At 45.5% G+C, this 25,280-nt stretch overlaps 1 protein-coding gene across 1 annotated transcript in view; it reads right to left on the reverse strand.

Annotated features, from left to right (window-relative positions):
* LOC149874470 (organic solute transporter subunit alpha-like) overlaps nt 1-25,280 on the reverse strand; it is an 88,515-nt gene that overhangs the window by 44,177 nt on the left and 19,058 nt on the right. The window contains exons 2-3 of the mRNA XM_090062131.1: nt 11,632-11,709; nt 7,925-7,977 (exon numbers count right to left, since the gene is read on the reverse strand). The gene's annotated coding sequence lies outside the window, so the exon portion shown is untranslated. The remainder of the gene's footprint in view (nt 1-7,924; nt 7,978-11,631; nt 11,710-25,280) is intronic.

A 25,280-nucleotide genomic window follows, 5' to 3' on the forward strand; every position in this document is an offset into this window, starting at 1 on the left:
TCAATAGCAGGCTCAATTAGGAACAGATATGGCTGCATTTGTGGACAGATCCAAACTGTAGGAACAAGACAACAAGGAGCTTGGCTCCTGTTAGATTAATCTGACTTAAATACCCACCATGTATTATGCATACCTTTTACTAATAGTGTCCCCTCTCATTTATCTCCATGAGGATGCTTCACTACCACCCAATCTCCTGCCTGGAGCTTTCCCGGGTCACCACCCCTAGGTCGCTCTACTGCCAGCTCACGGGAACCACCTAATTGAAAGGCCTGTTGGATAGGGCTACCTCCTGGATGGGGTCTGTTATAGGCCCAACTGATAGCTCAATCTAGGTGCAAATCCCAGTCTTTAAGAGCTGGGCCAGCGGCCAACTGCAAATTGCATCTGATGATGCCATTGGCTTGCTCTACCAGTCCATTCGATTTTGGATGGTATAGGATGTGATATGTCCATAACATGCTATGTTTTGTGGTCTAGTCATACACAAGATGATTGCGGAAGTGAGGGCCATTATCGCTCTGTAGTTCTATGGGTGGTGGATATATGGCTGTCGCCGCCGGGACTCGACTAGTTGTTCTCGTGCCGCTCTTCTCCGGGTGATTGATGTCCCACCCCTCTGGTGTTTGCGCCTTCGTCCAAGCTGATGGTTTCCGCATGACTCCTTGACCCCATTCCCATCTGCCACAACTTGATGGTTTCAGTGTCTGGGGTCATTCATCGTGTGCGCTCGTCCGCCCTGGGGTTCCTCCCGGCGGTCAGTCTTGGGGCTCCACCACCCCTACACCCCAGCCTCACGCTTCCTGTACAGTGATGCCGAGCTGTTCGTTGTTCTGTCCTCTGGCCTCTTGACCAGATCCTATGCGGGCTCTTTCCTCCCGTTGACTAGGCCTACGGTGAGGATTTTATGCCCTCCGGTATCCCCTGGGGTTCGGGGAGAAGGCAAATCCAAAAGAAAACCAAAAAAAACTCCAACACAAAACTTGGACGTACTGCCCCTTTAACTGCCTCCCGCACCTCACTGGAGCACTGACTGCCTTAAGCCTAGGCACTCAGTCCCTGCCTATTCCCAGGCACCTCTCAGTCCTGCGACGGAGTTTCCCTCGGTGGCACCTCTCTCCGGGATTCCCCACAGTCTCTCACTCCTGAGACTGACCTCTTCTGGGATATCCCCCACAGTACCTGAGGGACGATTCAGGCGCTTCCTGGCAGCCGCACCAGCCACGCTGTCCGAGCGTCTTTCTTCCTTCTTCTCACACCCGTCCTTGGTGTTTCTCTCCTCTTTCCCCAATGTTCCTGCCTGTCTTAGTTGCATGGACATTGGGTGCAGCCTCCTCACCCCCTCTGCTGGCCCCGCAGTGTGTGCCGCCATTTTTATTTGAGCTGGCCGGCACTCTGCGCTTACGTCATCGGCCCGGCTGCAGCTGGATAAACAAGTGGCTAACGAGCCATGCAGGCTTTGCCTCTTGCTCTCCATTTGTAGGCTTAGGAGTTGCCGGTGAGTATCTTTGTGTCCCAGAACAATGGCTAACAAAGTTTCTAGTGCTGCACAAGTGTCCTGGGTAGAAGCTCTCACTGAGGCATGGGTGAACATTATTCCCATGATAACTTTTTTGGCTACAAACACATACTGTCGCTTCCAGGAAGTTCAAGGGAGGGGGCCTATGAAATCACATTGCCATACTTGCCATGTTACCTTTTCCCCATGTAATGACAAGAGGATAGTCAGGAAAAGTTTTAGTCGCATCTTTTCTTTTCAGCAGGTGATACAAGCATTAACTATTTCTTGTGCCTTTTTCTTAGTTACATGAATGACCCAAGACGTGGCTAAGCAAGCAGTTCTATCACGCCTGGGGTGCCTGTGTTGTCTATGTAGACATTCTGTGGCTCATTCTCTAGGTGTGCAGTGGGAAGAGGAGTCGGGCACTGATGGACTAGCTGTTTCATTTTCTTCTTCAACATACAAGGTTTCAACGCCTTCTTTCTTGGTCAGCTGATCAGCTCGCCTATTCTACTTTGCTTCTGGGCCTTCCTTCACCTTATTACCACGTGCTGCACTTACATGTCAGATGTGTAGAGGGAGCTCATCTTGGGCTAACTTCCACAAGGTCTTCCATTGCTCATGACTTGAAATGTCCTGTCCTTGTTTTTTAAAGTTTTTTTTGTTCCATAGAGGTAGTCATTTATGCATCCCTTCACTACTATTCAAGAGATGCTATAAATGTCAATGAACTTTACAGGACGTGGACTATTTAACAATTCCTATTTCACCACGGCAAGAACTGCACTGAGCTCAGCATACTACAAGTAGGCCTTGTACTACTACTTGTTTGCCATCTCAAATCTTCAAGGCGACTCCCCTCCAGGCATGACTTTGAGCAGACGAATCTGTAAACCAGACTTTAACTTGTCTGAGGCCTCCATCTCAGGCGAGAAAGGAGGTGCTTTTTTGATGGGTGAAGGCTCACTGCAGCTTGTTTTGTCAGGATAAACATTCATTGTACCTCCTGTGACCCTTTTAACTAATGCAGGGTATCTCTTTGGAGTTACTTGTTGGACCAGGCTTAAGATGTAATAAATTTACTTTTCGACCATTGTGTCTTGGACTTTTCCTCTAGGTGACAGCTGGCAGTCTGACAGAGCCATTCCGAGGATAGGTATTGGAGTAGTGATGACTGTGGGTAATTCCCTCCTTAGGGCCATCGCTGCTGCACACAACATTTGTTTTAAGGGAGTATACCTTGCTTCTGCCTCTTTCTAACCTTGGCTTTAAAATCTAAGGGGTTTTCCTTTTGCCCCTGAGGACTCCTTCTGCCACAGGCTCCAATGTGGTCCCCCTTCTGAGACATCTATATGGAGCCAAAGCTCTCTTTCTGGACATCATGCTGCTAGGGAGGCATGGACAGTTACTGGTTCTTTAAAGGCCCGTATGGCATATTCATGCTTAGGACTTTATTCTCATTTAGTCCTCTTTCTATATAGGTTACACAAGGGATGAGTTAATACACTAAACTTAGGAACATGCATATGCCAAAAATTCATAGATTTCATAGACGTTAGGGCTGGAAGGGACCTCAGAAGATCATCGAGTCCAGGCACCTGCCCGAAGGGCAGGAAGTCAGCTGAGGTCATAGGATCCCAGCAAGATAAGCACCCAATTGACTCTTGAAGGTGTTTAATGCAGGTGCTTGAACCACCTCCGATGGCAGGCTGTTCCAGACCTTGGAGGCTTGGACAGTAAAGAAATTCTTCCTTATGTCTAGCCTCAAATGGTCTTGCAGTAGTTTATAACCGTTTGACCTCATCATCCCTTGGGGCACTCTGGTGAACAGATGTTCCCCCAGATACTGGTGATCACCCCTGATAAACTTATAGGTGGACATCAGATCACCCCGAGCCTGCACTTTTCCAGGCTAAAGAGCCCCATGGCTCTCAGCCTGTTGTCGTAAGGTCTGTTTTCCTGACCTCTGATTATGCACATGGCTCTTCTCTGGACTCTCTCAAGCTTCTCCACATCCTTTTTGAATTGTGTTGAGTGCTCTTAATTGGGCCTGCTCTTTTACATCAGTGGGGGTTGGGGCCTTTACTATACTCCGCAGCCCTTCAGTTGGTATTGTGGGCCCCCCATTCTGCCATTCTATCTCTAGAAATTCACACTGGGGCCCTACTTCTTGGACTTTCCGATCAGACAGCGTGAATCTGAAGGTATGCACTTTCTCTTTTAATGATCATAAGCCTTAGTGGCAGCCTCTTTGTCTTGACTGCCTACTATGACGTCATTTATATACTGCTACATGCATACACCGGGGTACTTTTCTTGGACCTCATGAACTACAGTAGCTAAAACCCTGTGAGCCAGGGTGGGGCTGTGTATCCACCCTTGGGGCAACACAGTGTAGTTATATTGCTGCCCTATCCATGTGAAAGCAAATACTGGCTAGTGACTCTTATGGATGGGAATAGCAAAAATCATGTCTTTGATACCAACAGATCCCATCTACACAGGCCCATAACACTGGATGCTTTCTGTCAAGGCTGATAGTGATGGGATGGCAGCTGTCAAGGGGTTAGTATTAGCATTTAAAGCTCGAAAGTCAATAGTCAGCCACTACCCTTCATTTGGTTTATGCACTAGCCACACTGGATTGTTATACAGAGAGTGGGTTCAGATAATACTTCTGTCTTCTAATTGCTGGCTTATAATACCCTGGATAGGTTGTGTGGCCTCAGGCTTAGTTTGATACTGAGGCCAGTGTACTCCTCTCATGGGAGGCAGGGTTAATGGGGTCATGCTACATCAAGTTACAGCCGTTATAGCCATTTCTTCAGGTTTCTGGTGAGGCACTGTGCACCCAAACTGTGAAATCTCTCGCTCAAGGGCAAACCGCTGTCCTCTTGGTACATTAAGTCCCAGTAAGCTTGGTGTCCCTTTACGTATTACTGCTGCCACCGTTACCTTAGAGCCATTAGGTAGCACGAAGGTTGCTCGGACCAGGTGTCCTGGTCATCTAGTGCTTCCGACTCCAATTACTTGATAAGGGGTTCCTTTCTCCCCCTTCCAAGCTGTGGAATCTAAAATGCAAATCTGGGCACCTGTGTCTAATAGCATATTGATTGACTTCTCACTTTTACCTAATTGAATCTGTACAGGTATCCAAATTAAGGGGCCAATATTAACTTTTGATACTGGTCCCCAGCCCACTACCGCCCCCATAATGGCCCCTTTCTTTGGGGGCCAGGCCGGCTGGATTTCCGAGGCCACACGGTCAGGGGAGGTAAAGGTTGGCGGGCCTGCATGTGCCTGGGAAAATGTCGACAGTTCCGCCCTTAGGGCAGAGAATCCCTCTGGTGACACTGCTGGTGGCGCAGAAGGCTCCACTTTCAGGCTTGCCCCTTTCCTACAGTGTTTAGCCCACAGCCCTCACAGGACATTGGTGGGCAGTCCATCAATTTGCACCTTATTGAAACTGGCAGCCAACAAGTCTTTCCACATTCTTGCTTGTGGAGTCTTGGGCCAGCTTTTCCTGGCTTTTCCTAATAATTTGGGGAGGTCAGGGGGTTTGTCTTTCACTGAGGTCACTGCCATGGCCTTGGTGGTTTTCGTCGGCTTGGAAAGCCCTGGCTTCTGCAAAATTGGTAAAGGCTGCTCTAATCACCAGATCCCATTTCTTACTGGGTGATTCACCTCCTCTAGTTCTAAGGCCAATGGGGCTGAGGTGCACTCTGTTGGTGCTGTAAGCCAAACCTCCTCCACAATGGTGCTGTCATGACTTCTGCATCTGGTGTGCGAATCTAAACTGCTGCACAAATGATTTCAGTTAGTGCTAACATACAAGCAGCGGACAGCCCCCTCTAAATTGGCCCATGCCAGAAGGGCAGGGTTAAGCTCTTCTTCCATATTACCATAACTGGCCGCGGTCGCCTGTAGTGCAGCAGAAAACAAAGTAACATTTTCATTACCTCCTGCAAACTGATTCAACTGGAGCTCGGGGCGCAGGATGAGTTGGGCTACCTTGGTACGGCTCACTGATATTGCAGAGGCCCCTTCACTATGCATTCAAACTAGCCAATCTATCGCTGGCTCTCCCGGCTTGGACTTATGCTGCTCTTGTATATCTCAAATCTCCACACAGATAAAGGAGCACAGCTCTGTTCAGAGATTTTTCCCTTGTGCCCCTGAGTGAGTTACTACTACTGGGAATGCTTGGCTGTGCTCCTCCCTCTAGGCGGGGACATAAGGCACTAGGCTTGTCATCAATCTCCTCTCCCTCATCTGATAATCTTCCCAGAGCTCACAACTCTCAATTTCTGAACTGCAGTTTGATGAAAGATCTAAGCTTTAGATGAAAGCTTTATTGCATCCCAGTTTTAACTGGTTTGGGAGCCATAAGCAAGAGTTACATATAGAAGTGCTACTGACAAGCAATGCTGTGGGGGGAGAATTGGGGGGAGCAGTTGGTTGGCTTGTTTGTTTCCAAAATATCTTAATACATTTCAAACCAATGAACTTAATCACCTACAAATGACCCTTTTCCCCAACTGGGAAAGCAAGAATCTGTAGGGTTAGAGCCTGTTCCTCTGCTTCAGCCCCAAGGGATGACAAGACCAAACAGTCACAAACTCCACTGCAACCGATTCAGGCTGGATACAAGGAAGAACTTCTGTACTGTTTGAGTCCCCAAGGTATGGAATAGGCTGCCGCCAGAGGTGGTTCGAGCACCTACTTTGCCTTCAAGATATATTTCAATGTTTATCTTTCTGGGATCCTATGATCCCTGCTGACTTCCTGCCCCTGGGGCAGGGGGCTGGACTTGATGATCCTCCGGGGTCCCTTCCAGCCTGAATGTCTATGAAATCTATGAAATCTTCCTGAATAGAAATCCATCCCTTCTATCCTGTAGAAGGAAAGCTGTAAAATTTTCCCTCTTCACACACCTTCATCCTTACTGTTGCACAAACCACCAGCTTTGCCCAAAGAAACTGGTTTGGGACATAGTTACTTTTATATGCCTTTGAAAGAAAAAAATTAAACCTATACTCAGGAGACACATGGATATTTCTAAACACTTACTTCTCTGAGTACTGATGGGGAAAAATGAGAGTAATCAATATTGTTGCCTCTTTTGGTCCAGGTAGCCAAAAAATCAGGATGAATTAGGAGGAAAAATTGATGAGGCTAGATTTATTGTTGTTTTTTGTCATTTATCATGAGCTGTTCTGAGCCTTTCTGGATAGAGCAGTATATAAATCTAAATCTAAATAATAATAGTAGTAATAATAATATCTTTGATCCAGTTCTGTTTATTTACCAAAAAAAGACATCTGACGTTCATTTTCCTAGAATGCAGCAGCAATTAAACAAGAAAAAATGCTCCAAGACTCTTTCAGCCAACCCACAACCCAAAATGGTCCCTCTCAGCTTTTCCCTTATGGTCACAATACCTGTACTTCTCAAATTGTGTCCATCAGTCACTTATTTCTGTCCACTGCTTCTCTTCTTCTTACAGGCTTACCTTTCTACTCCAATGATAACCAGCCAAAGCCCTTCACTCACATCATTCAAATATCTGCGTGTCCTTGCACCTGACTTTGATTTGGGTAGTGAGAAGTCCTTGCTTTTGAAGGGAGGCCAATACTATTTTACTTTTTGGCTAGAGCTAATTAGGATTTTTTTCTGACAGAAAATGCAGTTTCCACATAATTGAATAATGTTCTGTTTCAAGTTTGCCAATGTTTTCCAATTATCTGGCAAGAAAACCATAATTACAGATATCATTTTACTTGGGTTTGACCTAAATAAAACTATTTTGGATCTTGAAAAGTGCTTCATTTCAAACTGATTCAGCTCTAAACTGTTTCTTCCACTTGTGCAGCACTGCCTCGTAGTAGCTGTATCCTCTGTCATAGCTCCATTTTCTGTTATGGACTGGATTTCAACTCCTAAAATGAAACTTAGTTTTCTCTCTGATTGGAGTGTAGTATCATGGGTGTCACATGTATCCAGGTGTTGACATAGTTATAACAAGTGTGGGTTTTCTGACTGATTCTGTAGCCGATGGAAGAGGATACTGAATAGATACCTGAGGACGTGTAGAGAAATGGGGGAAGGAGGGACACGCTACAGGTACATTTCAAAGTGAGCAGCAGATATTTTGTAAACAGAGTGTCACCTTTTACCATATATATGGTAAAGCCAAACTCTCTTATGTGACCCAGATTTGTTCAATGCAGGAGGGAAAATAAAAAGAGAAGCGTTCAAGGGTCAGTTTGGAGTTTTTCAGCCCCAGTCCAACCCCATTATGGACTATGACTATGTTAAATTTCACCAGTTGCCAACACTCCCTAAGCAACCTCTCTTTGGGGAAGCACACTCCTTCAGTACCCCCTCTTTGCCCAAATTGAAACTTTAAAGTCTCTCTCATACCTGGGAAATCCTCAGAGGCTGGGATATGATGATTGTTCACTGCCTTTGTGCTACTGGAATGACAAAAAGCAATATTCCATGGTCAGCTATAAAAGGATATTCTCAATACTGGTGTTGGGTTTGGTATGGTTTGGTTTGGTTTTCTTTTCTTTCTTTTTTTTCTTTTTCTAAACAATTTTACTATAATATTGAGAAATTGTCATAATTCAATGAAACCATCAGGGAAATTCAAATGAAAAGAAAGAAAATACATCTTTACACACTATAGAGCCTAACTGTGATATTTATTCACTGTTGTAGGAGATCTTAAAGTTAAGTACTGTAACTTAAATTTAAATGGCTGGATCATGTTATAAGTGATAATAAAAATTTATTGTTCCATGTGCTAAAATTGGGCAATCAGATCTCATATTTCAGTTTATGAGGCAATTGCTGGAAAGGTCAAGGAGGACACTTTTCTCCTGTTTTTAGTGTTGCACAATTGCTTGAAATCATTATATGAGATTGTTTTGTTGCCCTTCTTTTACAATTGTGGGGAGAGTGATCAGATAGTGAGTGTCAGAGGCAGAAAACTGTACTGGAAGGATCCATGATCTCAGGGCATTATGAAAAACTTTTTCTTGCTTATTTTAGCTTAACAGGCAGTTCAGTGTATTGAGGCATGATGTCCTTCAAGCAAATTATTGCAAGATGCTTCAGAATGAGGGAGGATTTAGAAATGCTTTACAGAAAAGGAAGTGAGAACAAGATAAGAAACATGATAAGAAAGAAAGAAATTTAGAACTAGAATTTAACCCAACATGTTCCTCTCCATTTACGTTCACCTGGAGTGCTGTGTCCAGTTTTGGCTACACACTTGAAAAGGATTATGACAGATTGGAAAAGGTCCTGGACAGATCAACAAAAAATGATTAGGTGCCTGGAAAGCAAGAGGAAATGAGAAAAGGCTGAAAGAACTAGGGTTATTTAGTCTAGAGAAGAGAAGACCAAGGGGGGATTTGATAAGTCTTCAAATACCTGAAAGGTGATTATCGAGAGGAGGGAGATGGGCTTTTCTCTGTGACTGTAGGGGATAGAACTAGGAGCAATAGCCTCAAGCTTCAGCAGAGGAAATTTAGGTTGGTGACTAGGAGGAACTTTCTGATCATGAGGGTGGTCAAGCACTGGAACAGGATACCTAGAGAAGTTGTAGAATCCCCATCTTGAAATTGGGAATTTTCAAGAGCAGATTAGACAGACATTTAGCTGAGACAATTTAGTTAGGGAAGTTCCTGCCTTGAGCAGGGACTGGACTAAATAATATTGTGGGGTCCCTTCCCGATATACTTCTCTGTGATCCTGTGTTTACCTCCCTATCTTCAGCACAAATTCTCAAAGAAAGTCAAAAAAGAAACTTTCCCTGGATGCTGAAGAGGACTATGCACTTTTCAGATCCATGCATGGGGAGTAGTTATCTTGGGCAGGGTGTGGTGATAAAGAAGGTCCAAAGAAGAAGCATATGATTCCTTTAAACAGCATCATCCAGAAAATCCACAAAAGCAGTAACCTAATCTGAAGTAGAACCACCTGCTCTGTGGAACCCCTTGCAAGGCAGAGTCTCTTCCTTTCCTTCAGGAAGGACAAGTTTGAACTGGAGCAGAGAACGTAGGCCCGTGGAATTGCATGGGACTCCTGCACTGCAGAGGAAAACATAAACTAGGCAACATGTCCGAGTAGTGAAAAATCCTGCCAATTAAAGCATGCAAACACACATTTGTTGGTCCTTTTAGCAGTTCGTGCCAGTCACTGGGAAAAAGTGATGCTGATTTTTTTCCAAAGAGTATAGAATAGCTTTTGGGAGCAAGGCACGTGTCAAGGGATTCTGTCATTTACAGCTAATAGCATTACTAAACGCAAAGGATATATGGGGCTGGTAGAACAAAACAGCTCACACTCACTGAACAGAGATATTATCGTTTCCACAGGCTTTCACTAGGTTATCACCATTTAAACAAGATGGGGGGGTTGCCTTTTTGGGTGCAAAACTTGAGACAGTAGAAAATACTGAAAGTGTGTTTACGTTTCTGTTCCACGGCGCTGTGAGCAGTCAGGTCTGGAACCACTCTGGGAATTAAGGTGCCACCCAGGGTCAGGAGAAGCAAGCAGAATCCAGGGACAAGCCCGGTCAGGAAGCCAAGAGATCAGGCAAAGAGCAGAGGCAGAGAGCAAGCTAGGAGGACAAGCAGAGAGCAGAGTCAGAGCATAAGCCAGAGGGTACTGCAAGGCAACCTAAAATCAAATTAAGCCCTGTTGCCTAGACACCTCCTGGTCCTGTGTGGGGGTTTATATGGGGGAAGTAGAGGATAAATTGACCCCAGCCAGCCAGTCTGGTGGCAGAATTTCAGCAAAGGGTTAGGCCTTGCTGAAGTATTCAGGACATCCTAGATGAGCTTGGGCAACCAGCTATAGGGTGGCAAGCTGGGATAATCAGCTGAACTGACCAGGTTAAGGCCCTGTATTCAAGACTGTAATCTTGCAAGTTCCAGAAATGTTGGGCTTTAAAGAAATTCTTGGTAACTTGTCTTTCTTTTCCAAAGAGACAATACTGGCAGCATTCATCAAATATTTTATCAGCTCATCCTCGGGGTTCTGTGCCAGCTGAGGAGAAAATAATCATTAAGAACAATTAAAATTTCCTATTTTCTCTCACATGTTAAAACAGCTGGCTCAAAAGAAATCATTTTAATGAAGCTTTGTCATCCCCTGGAAATTTTAAGAATAGCACATGTGTTAAAATGTGACTGAAAGTGCAATTCAGTGTTTGCTGACATAGAAAATTGGCCTTGGGTTTCTGAAGCCTCTTGCTGAGAGAAGTCAATAAGGTCCCCATCTGTTCCCAGTGTGGGTGCCAGCATCTCACATACTGCTTGGAAGAAAAAACATCCCTCTCCTTGAATCAAACAAGAACATTTTTTTTTGTTTGGTTTAATTGAAATTCATATAATAGTGCCTGGCATGAATGTGGGCTCATATATGGATATTTTGTCATACTTGAAAGAAAGACAAATTCTCTACTTAGCAATTGCTGAGACAACCCATGGGGCTGGCAGTTTTGCTGTTGACTTGTATCAGTTTTTGCACTGGAAGCAACACTGACTTGAAACATGTATTACAGTGTATGGAGAACAAACCCCATTAGGGACATTCCTGTCTTACAAATCTGCATAAATATAATTAGGCAATGCAAAAAAAATAGCAAATTAGGTTTTCAAAGAGATCGTTACATTTTCATGCATTCAGTTCATCAAGACACTGTCGACCCTGCCTTGAGAGTTTCAGAGACAAAGACCCTGAAAATAGCATGGCACAGACCTAGTTGAGCTCGAACTTTCTAGGTACTCATCAGGCTACTGTCTTTGAGTCCTTGAGTGGTTAAGCTGGCTCGGGTCTAGGTAAGCTCCAGGCAGCCTCTTTCTCTTGTTTCTATGCTCATACCTTTTTTGGGATGGACTCTGGCATCTCTTTTCTGAAATGGGATTCTACAATTCAGCTGCCCAAAGCCTACAGAAAAGTGCAGACAAGACTGCATAAGCTTAAGCATACCCTCTCTGTGGCTCTACCCCAGTGATTTTCAACCTGTGGTCCGCAGGTCCCCGGGGCTCCACAGGCTATGTCTAAGGGGTCTGTGAAAAATGACTACAATCAATCAAAACTATGTGAATACTCACACTTACAATTCAGTGTCCCACACCTCCATTCAAAATTTTCAGCAGGATCCCAACCTCCATTCAAAATGCTGTAGGAGTCTGCAAATGAAAATAAGGTTGAAAATCACTCGTCTACCCATATGGGAACTCTGGTTTTTAATTTAGCCTCTCAGGTTAGGCAGAAGGCAGCACAGGCCAGCACCTTAGAGATTAACTGGTTCAGTTAAAGTTAGACTTTAATGGATCCCCACATAATCAGAAATACCTTTGCTTGATTGCTTGCTTGTTTCAATTTTCTCAGTACTCTTAAGCTTTTTTTGGACTAGGTTTGAGCCCTGTCAGGGTTCCAAGTCTTCTGCAGTTTAGGCTTCTTCCTTTGCAGGAAACTCACCTTCATTTCACTCTTAAAAGTTCTCTACTTCTGGTTCACCTAATTTCACTGTTAGCCGCTGAGGATTTTCCCTGCCAAAACAGCTCCCTCTTTCACCAGAATACCTGGATTTGTTTGGTGGAGGTACCTTCCTTAATATAACAATTTTCATGCCAGAGTGAAGTCATGCAATGCTAATGACTTCTGTTGTTTGTTCTGTAGCTTATTCCAAAAGGACTGTATGAAGTGACAGCCTGCTGCTTTATCTCCTACTCTGGGTGGGTAAAAGTTATACATCAAGTTTGTGAAATCAGTGAAAATTCCTAAGCTGAACAGAAGCAAGTTCCCCAGATCATCACACAACTTCAGGCATGGTCTCCTCCTTTTTCCTGTGCCCATGAAGTAACCTTAAGCACACAGGGAAAATCCTGCCTGATTAAAAATGTTATGATATGGAGGCAAGGCCTACTCTGCTGAGGAACACTGAGCCAACCTGTAAACAGCAAGGTGAAACCTTACCTATGTCCCTGCTGAAGGGCTGATGGGGATCCAAATTCTATTACATCTTCATACACCCAAGTGGCACTAGTATAGCCATATTAGCCTAGAACTGGTCTGGCCCTTAAAACATATGCCAGCAAAACATCATAATGGACAAAAATATGTAACAAAGAGGTACCAAGATGGCAGCATTTCAGCAGTTGATACGTATTTTCACATTCTATTTCCACCCATTGCAGAAGAGGAGCACACTGTACACATACTCCCACCCTTTAGCCAACTTGCTCCTGAGGGTGGCCAGAAAGTGGGAGACCAAGGTTCTAGACACCCATCACCCAAGAAGGAGTTTACACCTATGCCTTCTGCTTTCCAGCAAAGAGCTTTAACAGCCAGGCTGTGGACTAGCTTTGCTCAGAGTGCTCTCCTGCCCTCCTCTTGAAACTGGTCCACTGCATCATGCATTTGATAGTTATTAATTAAAATGGATGAATAGTAACGAGGTGGTCTCTGTCTAGGGCCAGAACCCAAAATCTCCTACCTTCCAGAGCAGCCTCCATTTCACTTAGCCATACTCCCTCTGTCTTGCTCACTTCCTCCTAGTCCCATATATTTTCCTTCCTGGACCAACTTCAAGGGCAGTCTGTAGAGCACCTACCTATGCCCTCAAGCAGTTCAAGCACTTTGCTAGGAAATTGAAGATACAGGTTCAAGCTGCCCCTTGGTTCAGGGACCTAAACCCAGATCTCCCACCCCCTCACCCCAGACAACCACAATCACTACTAGATGACAAGTCTCAAATGTAAGAGGGTCATCCTCTTCCCACCTTAAAACACCTATTAATCATGGTATTTCTATAACTGAAGGCTTCAGCCTTTATTAAGCATTATGCTTGCACCTAACTGATTCTATTCTGCCCAAGTGCCTGAGAAGCTTACTGAGTATGCTTAACATGGAAACACAGGGTGAGTGCAGCTATAGGAAAACCAAACTGAAGATAAGTGCCAAAAGCTGCTGTTATATAGCCATGCAAGTGCCACTTAGACTCCTGAAGGTAAGATAGGATTTAGCCCCTAATGTTCACTGAAGCCCTTGGAAAGGACTTTCGATGAGTGGGCTTTGGCTGAGGCCCTTTCAGTGTCCAAGAGCATGCCAGAAGGCAGTCTTTGTGGTTCTCATGTAAGTTTATGGAAAGGGAAAGAAGCTCTGTTGTCCTACACTTGGGGTGGAATAATTGCATGCATACAGACTGGGGAATGGCTAGGCTGCAGTTACAGTATGGGGGTTACAGTATACCATGAATATGAGCTAACAGTGCACTCTTGTTGGGAAAAAAAGCCAACATCTTGCTACAGGAGTGTCACTTGCCAATCAAAGAAAGTGATTCTCCTCTTCTATTCAGCAGTGGTGAAGCTTTACCTGGAGTACTGCATCCAGTTTTTAGCCCTGCACTTTAAAAAGTGGACAGATTGGAAAGAGTCCAGCACAGAGCACCGAAAGTGATTAAGGGCCTGGGAGACAAAAGAAAAGGCTGAAAGAACTAGGATTATTTAGTTGGAAGAAAAGAAGACCAAGCTGGGATTTGGTAAGTCTTCAAATACCTGAAAGGTGATTTTAGAGAGGAGGGTGATGACCTTTTCTCTGTGACTACAGGGGACAGAGCTAGGAACAATGGCCTCAAGCTTCAGCAGAGGACATTTAGGTTGGAGATTAGGAAGAACTTTCTGACTATGAGGTGAGTCAAACATTGGAACAGGCTACCTAGAGAATTTGAGGGATCTCCATTCTTGGAAATTTTCAAGAGCAGATCAGACAGACCGTTAGCTGGGATGGTTTAATTAGGGGCAATTCTGCCTTGAGCAGGGGACTGGATAGACGGCCTTGTGCGGTCTTTTCTAGGTCTTTGATTCTATGAACTTTTATTAAAACCTGAATGTTATTTTATCTCACTTCCAAGCTGGTAAATCAATTTATTTGTCAGTCAATATAGCAGAAACATATAAACAAAATCAAACTAAGCAACTTCTTGCAAGATTGTGTTACACATTAACCTGTTCTTGGGTAAATTTTTTCCTCTACTGACGTTTTAGGACTAATCGCCGAGTGATTGGAAATGTAGATTTGGACTGGGGAAGTAACAGCTTTTCATATTGAAAAGAAGAGATGCTGAAAGGGGAAATAAAATTAGGACTCAAAACTGGCAGTGGCAAGTAAATCACAATCGTCAATGAATCATAGATAATGGACAGGAAGTAATGCATTTCTATAATAACTACAGCAATGCAGATAGACTAGAGATTGCAATGCTTTTCACAGATGGGATTTTTTTTCTAACAGAGTAGCAATAAGAAGGAAAGCAAATGTGCTTAGAAGGTCAAATAAGTGCCTCTTTGTGGTGCATGTGGTATGTATTGAAAGTCACTGTAGGGTAAAGACAATCCTTCCCAAGATATTAAACCAAACATTTTAAAATATTAACTTTTTGTAGTGTTCGTTCCTAAGAATTCTCCAGTATCTACCTTCACATTCCCCAGCATGTCTTCATCTCTTCATATCACTTCTTATACTTCTGTTACAGCTGCTTATACCCAACTCCACCCTCAAGCACAGAGGTGGTCAGGAATTTCAATGTAATGATTTTTGCCAAAGGCAAAGAGTGCAGTCTGTGCAACATTACACATTTTATAGGAAAGAGATTGCTCAACCCGAGGAATTTTTTTAAAACGAGTTTTCAGGTTATCAAAATATCTTCCCTTGGCATTGATTTTAAACATCTTTTCACTTCGAAATTCAAGGTAATTAAAGTAAAACATAAAAATAAAATGGCTCCAGACAAAAAAATAATATTTCAAAATTGCTAAAACAACGATAAGGGCACTAGAGCATGAGCAGACCAGCCAGCTGGGCAGGGCTGAGGTCTGTGATGGTCTGGAAACAAGCTGCAGTCCAGGAACAGAAAACAGTCAAGCAGCAAGAGCTTGAACCTCAAAAACAAGAAAGGGTACACATTCTCAAGCTCACGGTTTACAGCCAAAGGAGGTCCTAAATTCCTAGTAGCCAATCCCATGGTTTCTCCAGGGTTTTCCCAGCACAACTGAAATTCATTTATGAATATATGGCTTGCAATTCATACACAGACTGAATCAACAGAATCAGTGGAAGCGGTATTGATGGAGAAAGGGATAAAAAGAACTGTTGGCTGGAGGTTGAAGCCGGACAAATTCAAATGAGAAGCTAGACACTTGTTTTTAATTAAATTACTGATTAACAGATGATTAACAAATGAAATGATTAACTGTTTAAATAAACATGAAAGGGAAATGCAGGATTCTCCATCTTTCAGCGTCTTCAGATCAGGTTATTAGACTCTCTACAGAAGTAACTGGATAACATTTTATGGCAAACACTATGCTGGAGATGATTGTATCATCCCTTATAGCTTTAAAATCTATGAAATAGTTACAAAATACTCATGAAATATAATTCAGAAGATGTGTGTAGTTTTACCACAACTCTTATTGTCCTCCATGTAAAATGTGTATGCAGGTAAGACTCTATGATTTGGGCCAGGTAAAAGTTACCTGGTTAAGCTGTATTAGTTATACGCACAGTTATTAGATTTACAAGCTTCATTTTCCTCTAGCTGCCCTCACAAATCTGTACATGAGAATGTAAGAGGATTGGTTTTAGTAAATATGCCACAAAGAAGCCACCTCATTGTAATGCAGCTCTCCCTAAAGAACAATAACATGATACTCTTGGCAGCATTAATGTTCACAGTCCCTTGACACTGAAGATAATGAGTTAAGCAAATTAGAGAAGATTTCCTAGAAAAGAAAGACGATCTGAACGCAAACAAAAAGGAAACAGTATTGTCCTCTGCTTGAATAGCTGGGTCAGCTTTTGAAATTCTTTTTTATTTGGGAGCAGATTTTGAGACAGAACTAGTTATGGGTATCATGTAGCCAGGACCAGAAGCAGAGTTGTATAGACCTTGAATTGTATCCAGACACTTGTAGAAAGGAACTGATGACTGTTTCCTGGGGGAGGGGCCGCATTTTTGCGGAGCAGGGGAGATTGTACTCTGACCTTCCCTAAGAAAACCCTGGTAGTTTCCAAACACAAGAGGGCTGAACACCTCCTCACTATGCTTTGCAAGCTACAAAAAGTACTTGTGCAATTTGAAGAGTGCTGCTGCATTAGCACTTCCAGAACTGGGTGATCACTGATCAGGGAGTGCAACAAGACATCTTTCTGCTTGTGATAATCTACTGGGGCTACAAATAGATATCACATTTGTCCTAGAATAAGCTTTTTTATCCCAGAACAAAATGCAATACTTCAGACCATGTCTATTGTCTCAGGTTAAATCCTGAAAAGTTCAAAGATAAGAAGTACTAACAGTTTAACCGAGGATATCTCAAGTGTGTCTGAATGGTTATCCTGGGACTACATCAATTAATCAATGGCAGTGTATTCAGCTGCTCACTAAACCCTGATTTGAAGGGTGATGTGTATACACCCCAATCTCAGGACATTTTGGTTAGGGACAGACATTACACATAAACCAGTTTAAGTGATCAGAAACTGGTTTAACCTGTAAGAGAACAGACAGTCAGTGCATATAAACCAGTTTCAAAATGGCCAAAATCAGTTTGAGATAAACCTGGTTGAATGCAGTAGCAGCCATAACTGACTGAACTCAAACCAGTTTATGCAATATCTGTACCAGACCCCTTCCTGGTTTAAGTTAAACTAGAGCCCTCCAGCATCCCAGCATGTTCTCTGAGCTGGGCTGTGCTCTCTGCTCCAGAGCAGGGCTGGCCCCTCCCCTCTGCTCTCTAGTCTGAGCATGGATGTGGCGAGATGTTGGCCAGCATGGACCCATTAAAGCAAAGTGAGCAGTGAGGGAGGTTAATTCTTCCCTCCTTCCACCCCTCCTCCACTGCAGCCAGGGGTTGCCTGACTGCCAGGTAGCAGAGGGGAGGAGGCTGCGGTAGTGGCCCCTGGGTCTGGCAGACCCTAGCTGCAGGACAGAAGGGACGGAGGAATTAACCCCCTTCACCTTAACAGGGCCATGCCGGGATGGGCGTCTGGCCAAGTCTCTGCCACTGGAGCAGTGAGAGGATGAGGAAGGACGTAAGTATGCTCTAAATGTCAGAGTGCCCAGGAGGAGGTTTGTTCCGCGCCCCCCCCCCCCGCCCTTCCCTGTCCCACCAGCAGGGACTGCAGCCTTTCTGGCATGGCCCCATTAAAGCTAAAGGGGGCAGGGAGGGGGTTAATTCCCCCCCACCAGGGCACTGCAGCTAAGGTGGAGCACCCCCCCTCCTTTCTGCCCCCCACCCCACCCCAGGGCAGGGAGGGGAGGCTCTGTTCCATGCTGGGAAGTGGGGAATTTCAGGCTTTGGGTCTGAGCCACTGGAGGCATGTGCTTGCATTTCTGGAATGAAAAGGGAATATCTATCCAGTTGCAAAGATTAAATCAATTCAGGCTCAGCTTTTTGAATGTCTGTCCCTAGCCTTTTATTCCAGAGCAAACACAGGTACAACTTGTCCAGGGACAAATGCAATGTCTGTTCTCAGCCTGATATACTGCCTTCCCACTGACTAGGATCAAAGCCAAAAGCAACAGGAGCTGGGTGTGGCCTTGCTGCAATTCAAAAATGGGGCCAAGATTTATCAGGTCATGGGCTGTGTTTGATAACTGCTGCTACAGGACCAGGTCCCAGATACCATAGTGGCACCAGTTCTCAGTGCTGCTCCTCTGGTATTGGTACCCAGGGCAGGGGAGGGCCAGTCAGGGTGACCACCCCAGGCCCTGTGCTTTGGGAGACCCTGTGGAGCTGGGCGGAGTGGCTGCAGCCTCCGTGCAGCCCCCAGCTTCACATCCAGCCGCTTAGCACACACCACCGAATCCATCACTGGCTTCCTCGAATCTGGGGGTGGGGCCCCACACAGGCCGATTTGCTCTGGGCCCTGCACCCTGTTTGGGTTGTCTCTATTTGTAGCACTATAAGCAGCCTCAGTTTATAGACATATGTGTTTCATAGCACTATAAGGGCATATAGAGAACTGCAAAAGTAACTTATCCTAGCATTAGTGAGCAATCCTGTTCTGGAGATGGAGCTTACTTTCATCTACAAAGCCAGTGTGGGCTCAATAGTCTGGAGCACAGCTCCCTTACACACGGTTTGATTCTAAATGCAATTCCTTTAAATGGAAATGAATAAACCTCACCATTTCCTTTCCTCTCCCTTTCTGGACAAATGTAACTGGCCCAAGATCTTGTTCTAAGGGGTAAGGGAATTTGTGATATTTTTTGACTGCTATAAAAAATGCTGTTGGCAGCTCCTATCTTATTGTATATATTACTTTGAACAGCTGTTATATGTTTCTTCTGCATTTCATCATCTTATTTCTAAGAATTACAGCAGCAGTATCTATATCTGTTGCTGCAATAATTCCTGTAAAAGGAATGCTGTAAAAAACCACAGATGTTTTATATGTTAGTGACATTTGCTGGTTATAGGTCTTTTCCCCAAGAAAACATCTGGCTCAGATGCAGCAGGGCAAGGCCTACTTTTACTCTCAGCAAAATAAAAGGAGGCAAAATAATTTACATTGTTTTACCTCCTAGAACATATGTCCTTTGTGTACACCTTCCCTTGAGTTTCATGTGTTCATTGCATACTTTCATTTATCATTCATATTTATTCCTTATCCCAATGTCTTCACTCCAAAACTCTTTATTAAAATCCTAGTGTTCCACTGCACGTCATTGTTTTAATGTTTAAATTGTCCCACTATGTTATAGCTGAGCCTCAATTCTGCTGGTTTTCTCCTGTTGTCTGTTAGTTCCCATGGTAGCATCTCTTAGCTCTCAACTATTCAAACATCTTATTTTTGATTTACCCCTACTAGCCATTTATATTATCTCCTCTTGCCACCAATTTCCTCTCTCCTTGTATTTGACAAGTCAACTGGCAGCTTTATATAGCTGTCTATGCCACTCACAACTGTGCCTGAATATTCTGAGGGCTGCATAACATGCTATACACCTAGCATTCAGAAATGTAGGCATGAGGGAATAATTTGCAAAGAATAATTGATTCAGTGGGCTTTGCTTCTGTTTGTGTCCTCAGTTTCTCCACAAGCAGTTTATATTTTTCTTGTATTTATTCACTGGCATTTCATTTACAGTCTGTGGACTGTAAGCAATTTCTTGTCAGAATTCAGAAAGAGTCCTTATTGGGTATTTTTGACTGGATATGTAGGTTGCTTAGTATGTTGCTGTTTTCTGACTAGTAAGTGTAGGGTTTAGTCAGGTTTCTAGAATGAATGCCCATATGTCAAAGTTCTGAAGTCCCTCTCCACACACATTCTTCCCAATATGTGTTCAATATGCTGTTGCTGAAAATATTCCTGACCATAACACTTTGTCAGTGAAACATCTGCAGAAAGCCAAATTTCATAGTTTCATAATTTCTAGGGTCAGAAGGGACCTGAGCAGATCATCTAGTCCGACCCCCTGCCATGGCAGGAAAGAATAGTGGGGTCAAACGACCCCAGCAAGATGTTCATCTAACCTCCTCTTAAAAACCCCCAGGGTAGGAGCCTGCACCACTTCTCTCGGAAGTTGGTTCCAGACCCTAGCTGCCCTGACCGTGAAGTAGCACCTCCTGATATCTAACCTAAACCTACCCTCTGCCAGCTTGTGATTGTTATTCCTGGTCACTCCTGGCGGTGCTCGGGGGAACAGTGACTCCCCCAGTGCCTGCTGGTCCCCCCCGACTAGTTTATAACAGGCCACAAGATCCCCCCTCAGCCTTCTCTTTTGGAGGCTGAACAGGTTCAGGTCCCGCAGCCTGTCCTCATAGGGCCTGCCATGTTGTCCCCTGATCATGCAGGTGGCCCTCCTCTGGACCCTCTCCATGCTGTCGACATCCCTCTTGAAGTGCGGCGCCCAGAATTGGACACAGTACTCCAGCTGCGGCCTGACCAGTGGCGCATAGAGGGGGAGGATCACCTCCTTGGACCTGCTCGAGATGCATCTGTGGATGCATGACAAGGTGCGGTTGGCCTTCCTAACTGCCTCCCCACACTGCTGGCCCATGTTCATCTTGGAGTCAATGATGACCCCCAGATCCCTTTCCGCCTCCGTGCTGACAAGAAGGGAGTTCCCTAACCTGTAGGTATGGTGCCGGTTGTTCCTCCCCAGGTGCATCACCTTGCACTTGTCTGTGTTGAAACCCATCCTATTCTCGTCCACCCACCCTTGTAACCTGTCCAGGTCCGATTGTAGCCTGTTGCATCTTTCCAGTGTGCCCATGTCCCCCCATATCTTAGTGTCATCAGCAAATTTGAACAGGGTGCTTTTTACCCCCTTGTCCAAATCACTGATGAAGATGTTGAACGGTGCGGGCCCGAGGACCGAGCCCTGGGGGACCCCACTGCCCACCTCCTTCCAGGTTGAGAAGGACCCATCCACTACCACCCTCTGGGTGTGGCCCTCCAGCCAGTTGTCGACCCATTTGACTGTGTGGGTGTCTACACGAGAGCCCCCCAGTTTCTTAATGAGAACGGGGTGAGAGACAGTGTCAAAAGCCTTCCGGAAGTCCAGGAAGACTATGTCCACTGCTACCCCTGCGTCTAATGATCTGGTGATTTCCATCTCTAATACTCTTAACAGAAACCACACAGCCCCATTTCTTGGTGTCAGGTGAATATGTGAGAATCTCAGCTTTCATTTAAAGAAAAAGGTTGAAAATGTGACCCGTATTCACCCTAAACACTCATAAGCCAGAGGCAAATAAAAAGAACCCCCTTTTTTAATCTTGTGATTTTGGGGACCTGACATCATTTTTGAATCCTGGAGGCTGGACATACTGAAGGAAAATGTAGTCAAACCAAGTTAATTTTATAAATAATTCTTGTAATATCTTATTCATATTTACTAGATCTGGTTTTTTTAAAACAAAAAAATGTCTACAGGGTATCTGTATTTAAAAACATGGGGGCATATCAGTCTTAGGAATTAATCATGCTATCATTATTATGTGTTTTTTGTAGTTTTAGGTATATTGTAATAACCCCATGTTCTCCTGCAGGGCTGGGAGCTAAAGAATCTGCTATTTGCATTCTGCCTGCAGTTCACACTGGATGAGGTGGGTTTTTTTGTCCAATTTGTTTTCCATTCCAGAAGTGTCTGTGTTTCAGTTGTAACCCAGATACACCCAAGGGTGTGCCCCGTCCTCAATTGGATAGGATAGGTGGGCAAGGCAATAGCGCTGTGAAAGAAAGGCTGTCACTTGGGTTCAGATTCCTCTATAGAGCCAGGACAGACAAATGTTACTTAGCTATATACAATTTATTGAGTCATAATATAAATATAAAAATACACCTGAAATATGAGAATAAATATTTACAAAAGATAGACAATAAACAATACTCCAAAATAATTGAGAATCTGGGAACTAACCCTCCACTGGGGTGTCACACCAACAACTGATAGGAGAACCCTATAAGCAACAAGCAAGGTGAGTCCTCTAGTCACCCCAGGCACAGAGGGGTGATGGATCCTGAAACAGGTAAGCACAGGTAAGTCAACACAGCAAGTGAATAACTAGGAACCCAATAGGACAATAAACATAATATGGCAGTGGAAGGGTAAGTTCACATACAGAGAAAGTAGCAACTAAACAAGAATATAAGACATAACAATAAATAATTCAGTTAGAAATGGTATATAAAATATGCAGAGCAATCGCCAAAATATTAGGCACACACCCACCCTATTCTGGGAGCAAAGACACACTGAAAGCTAGGGCCTCCCTCCCCAGACATCACAGGCCCTAGAAAAATTTTCAATAGCAACAATAGGGGCCCAGTGCCCCCCACTCCTGGGCCAGTGCTGGGACTAGGGCCTTTACTCCCTGGCTCCCCAGTGGGGTCCCCTTTCCCTGGGAATCACCTCCCCTGGGGGATCTGCTTTCCCCAGCAACTCACATTCCCCTCTCCAAGGCAGCAGGGCTCGTCCCCCAGTGTTTGGCTCTGCTGCAGCCTCCTGCCAGTGACGGCTCCTCTCATGGTCTGGTGCCCCATGCCCGGGCACCCAGGCCAAGCCTCACCACCTCCTCTGCTTCCCAGCCTCGCACCGGGGATTCCCCATGGCCCTGTGCCCGGCTCTTGCCACCAGGGTCTCTTTCAGCTGCAGCTAGGCCACACTTCTGGCTCCGCCTGCCAGCCTTGCACCTGGAGCTTTCCTGCCACCCCGTGCTCCACTCTGGGCACAAAGCGGAGGGGTGGTGGGGGGCAGCCTTTTAGCTCTACCGAGCCATGCTACTGGCTTCGGCTACCCAGCCTCATGCTGGGATCACAAGGCCAAACCCCCTCAGTGGCTCCCAAGGTCCAAGGCTCCATGCACCAGGTTGCGCACCGCAAGGTGGCTCAAGCAGTCTCAAACCGCTTCCAGGGCCAAGGCTCTGTGCACCGGGTCATGCATCGCTGGAGCCTCCTGCCACTTGAATCCCTGAGCAGCATCTTCAGGGGCTCTTCTGGGCGATCGCCCGCTGGGCACCTCTCCCCAGCTCTTCTTGAGTCCCTCAACGCATCTGACCTGTGTGCTGAGCATGCTGCCCTTTTATTCTCACCAGAGGCTCCGTCCCCAAAGTCTGCCAGACCTGTAAGGTGCAGTTCTCAAATCAGGTCCAGAGCTCTTCACCCCCACCCGCTCTGGGCAGGGGTGGAGCAAGCCTCTCCCCACTGCTACCTGATGGGTAGAAATACTCCACCAATCAGAATTCCACTCCTCCAAGCGCAGCGTGCTGGGCAAAGCACCGAGCCCACCACATAGTAGATTTCATAGATTTCATAGACATTAGGGCTGGAAGGGACCTCGGGAGATCATCGAGTCCAGCCCCCTGCCCAAAGGGCAGGAAGTCAGCTGGGCTCATAGGATCCCAGCAAGATAAGCATCCAATTTACTCTTGAAGGTGTTCAATGTAGGTGCTTGAACCACCTCCGCTAGCAGACTGTTCCAGACCTTGGGGGCTCGGACAGTAAAGAAATTCTTCCTTATGTCCAGCCTGAAACGGTCTTGCAGGAGTTTGTGACCGTTCGACCTCGTCATCCCTTGGGGCGCTCTGGTGAACAGACGTTCCCCCAGATCCTGGTGGTCACCCCTGATAAACTTATAGGTGGCCATCAGATCACCCCTGAGCCTGCGCTTTTCCAGGCTAAAGAGTCCCATGGCTCTCAGCCTGTCATCGTAAGATCTGTTTTCCTGACCTCTGATCATGCGCGTGGCTCTCCTCTGGACTCTCTCAAGCTTGTCCACATCCTTTTTGAATTGTGGAGCCCAAAACTGGACGCAGTACTCCAGCTGCGGCCTCACCAAGGCCGAGTACAAGGGGAGAATGACGTCCCGGGATTTGCTCGAGAAGCATCTATGGATGCACGCCAGCATTTTGGTCGCTTTACTAGCCGCAGCATCGCATTGGAGGCTCATGTTCATCTTGTGGTCAATGATGACCCTCAAGTCTTTTTCTTCCGTAGTGCTAACCAACGTAGCATTGCCGAGCCTATAAGGGTGCTGCAGGTTTTTCCTCCCAAGGTGGAGAACCTTGCATTTTTCGGTGTTAAACACCATGAGGTTCTCGTCTGCCCATTTGCTGAGCTTGTCCAGGTCAGCCTGGATCACCTGCCTATCTTCTGGCGTGGATGCTTTGCCCCAAAGTTTGGTGTCATCGGCGAACTTGGCCAGTCCACTCCTAACTCCAATGTCCACATTGTTAATGAAGATGTTGAACAGTATGGGTCCAAGGACAGAGCCTTGAGGGACCCCACTGGTCACAGGGCACCATGATGAGTGACTGCCATCAATCACAGCCCTCTGGGTCTGACCACGAAGCCAATTTCCCAGCCAGCAGATAGTGGTGGAGCCAAGGCCACAACCGGCCAGTTTGGCCAAGAGGTGATTATGGGATACCAGATCAAAAGCTTTTTTGAAGTCAAAATATATGACATCAATCTCTTCTCCCTTGTCCAGGTGATAGGTCACCTGGTCATAGAAGGAAATGAGATTGGTCAAACAAGACCTACCCGCAACAAACCCGTGCTGGCTGTCCCTTAGAATGTTAGCCTGGGCCAGTCCCTCAAGGATGGCCTCCTTAATAAACTTTTCTAAGATCTTCCCCAGGATAGAAGTCAGGCTAATGGGCCTGTAGTTAGCCGGATCCACTCTCCTTCCTTTCTTGAAGATCGGCACCACATTGGCCTTCATCCAGTCTTCTGGCACTACACCAGAGCGCCAGGAGTTTTCAAAGATCCGTGCCAGGGGCTGGGCTATGATGCTCGCCAGCTCCTTGAGTACCCTGAGATGCAGGTTGTCAGGGCCAGCTGACTTGAAGGTATCCAGCTTCTCAAGGTGTTCCTTCACGAGGTCAGCATTGGTGGAGGGTAGGGGATTCCCCTCACCCAGATTTCCCTGTCCCATAGCAGGCATGGGCATCCCGTGTGACTGATGAAAGACTGACGCAAAGTACCTATTTAATAGGTTGGCTTTTTCCTGGGCGTCAGTTGTCAGTTGCCCCATCTGGTTTAGTAGGGGTCCAACGTTGCCCTTGCTTTTCCTCCGGCTCCCCACATATCTGAAAAAGGACTTTTTATTGTCCTTGATGCCTGAAGCTAGTTGGAGTTCAGTTGCAGCCTTGGCTTTCCTGGTTTGGTCCCTGCAGGACCGGACCAGCGCGGAGTAATCCTCCTTGGAGGTGAATCCCGTCCTCCATCCTTTGTAGGCTTTCCT

This window comes from Crocodylus siamensis, chromosome 1 (genome assembly GCF_052110815.1).
Source record: "Crocodylus siamensis isolate JL-2025a chromosome 1, ASM5211081v1, whole genome shotgun sequence".
In the NCBI taxonomy this organism is placed as follows: Eukaryota; Metazoa; Chordata; order Crocodylia; family Crocodylidae; genus Crocodylus; species Crocodylus siamensis.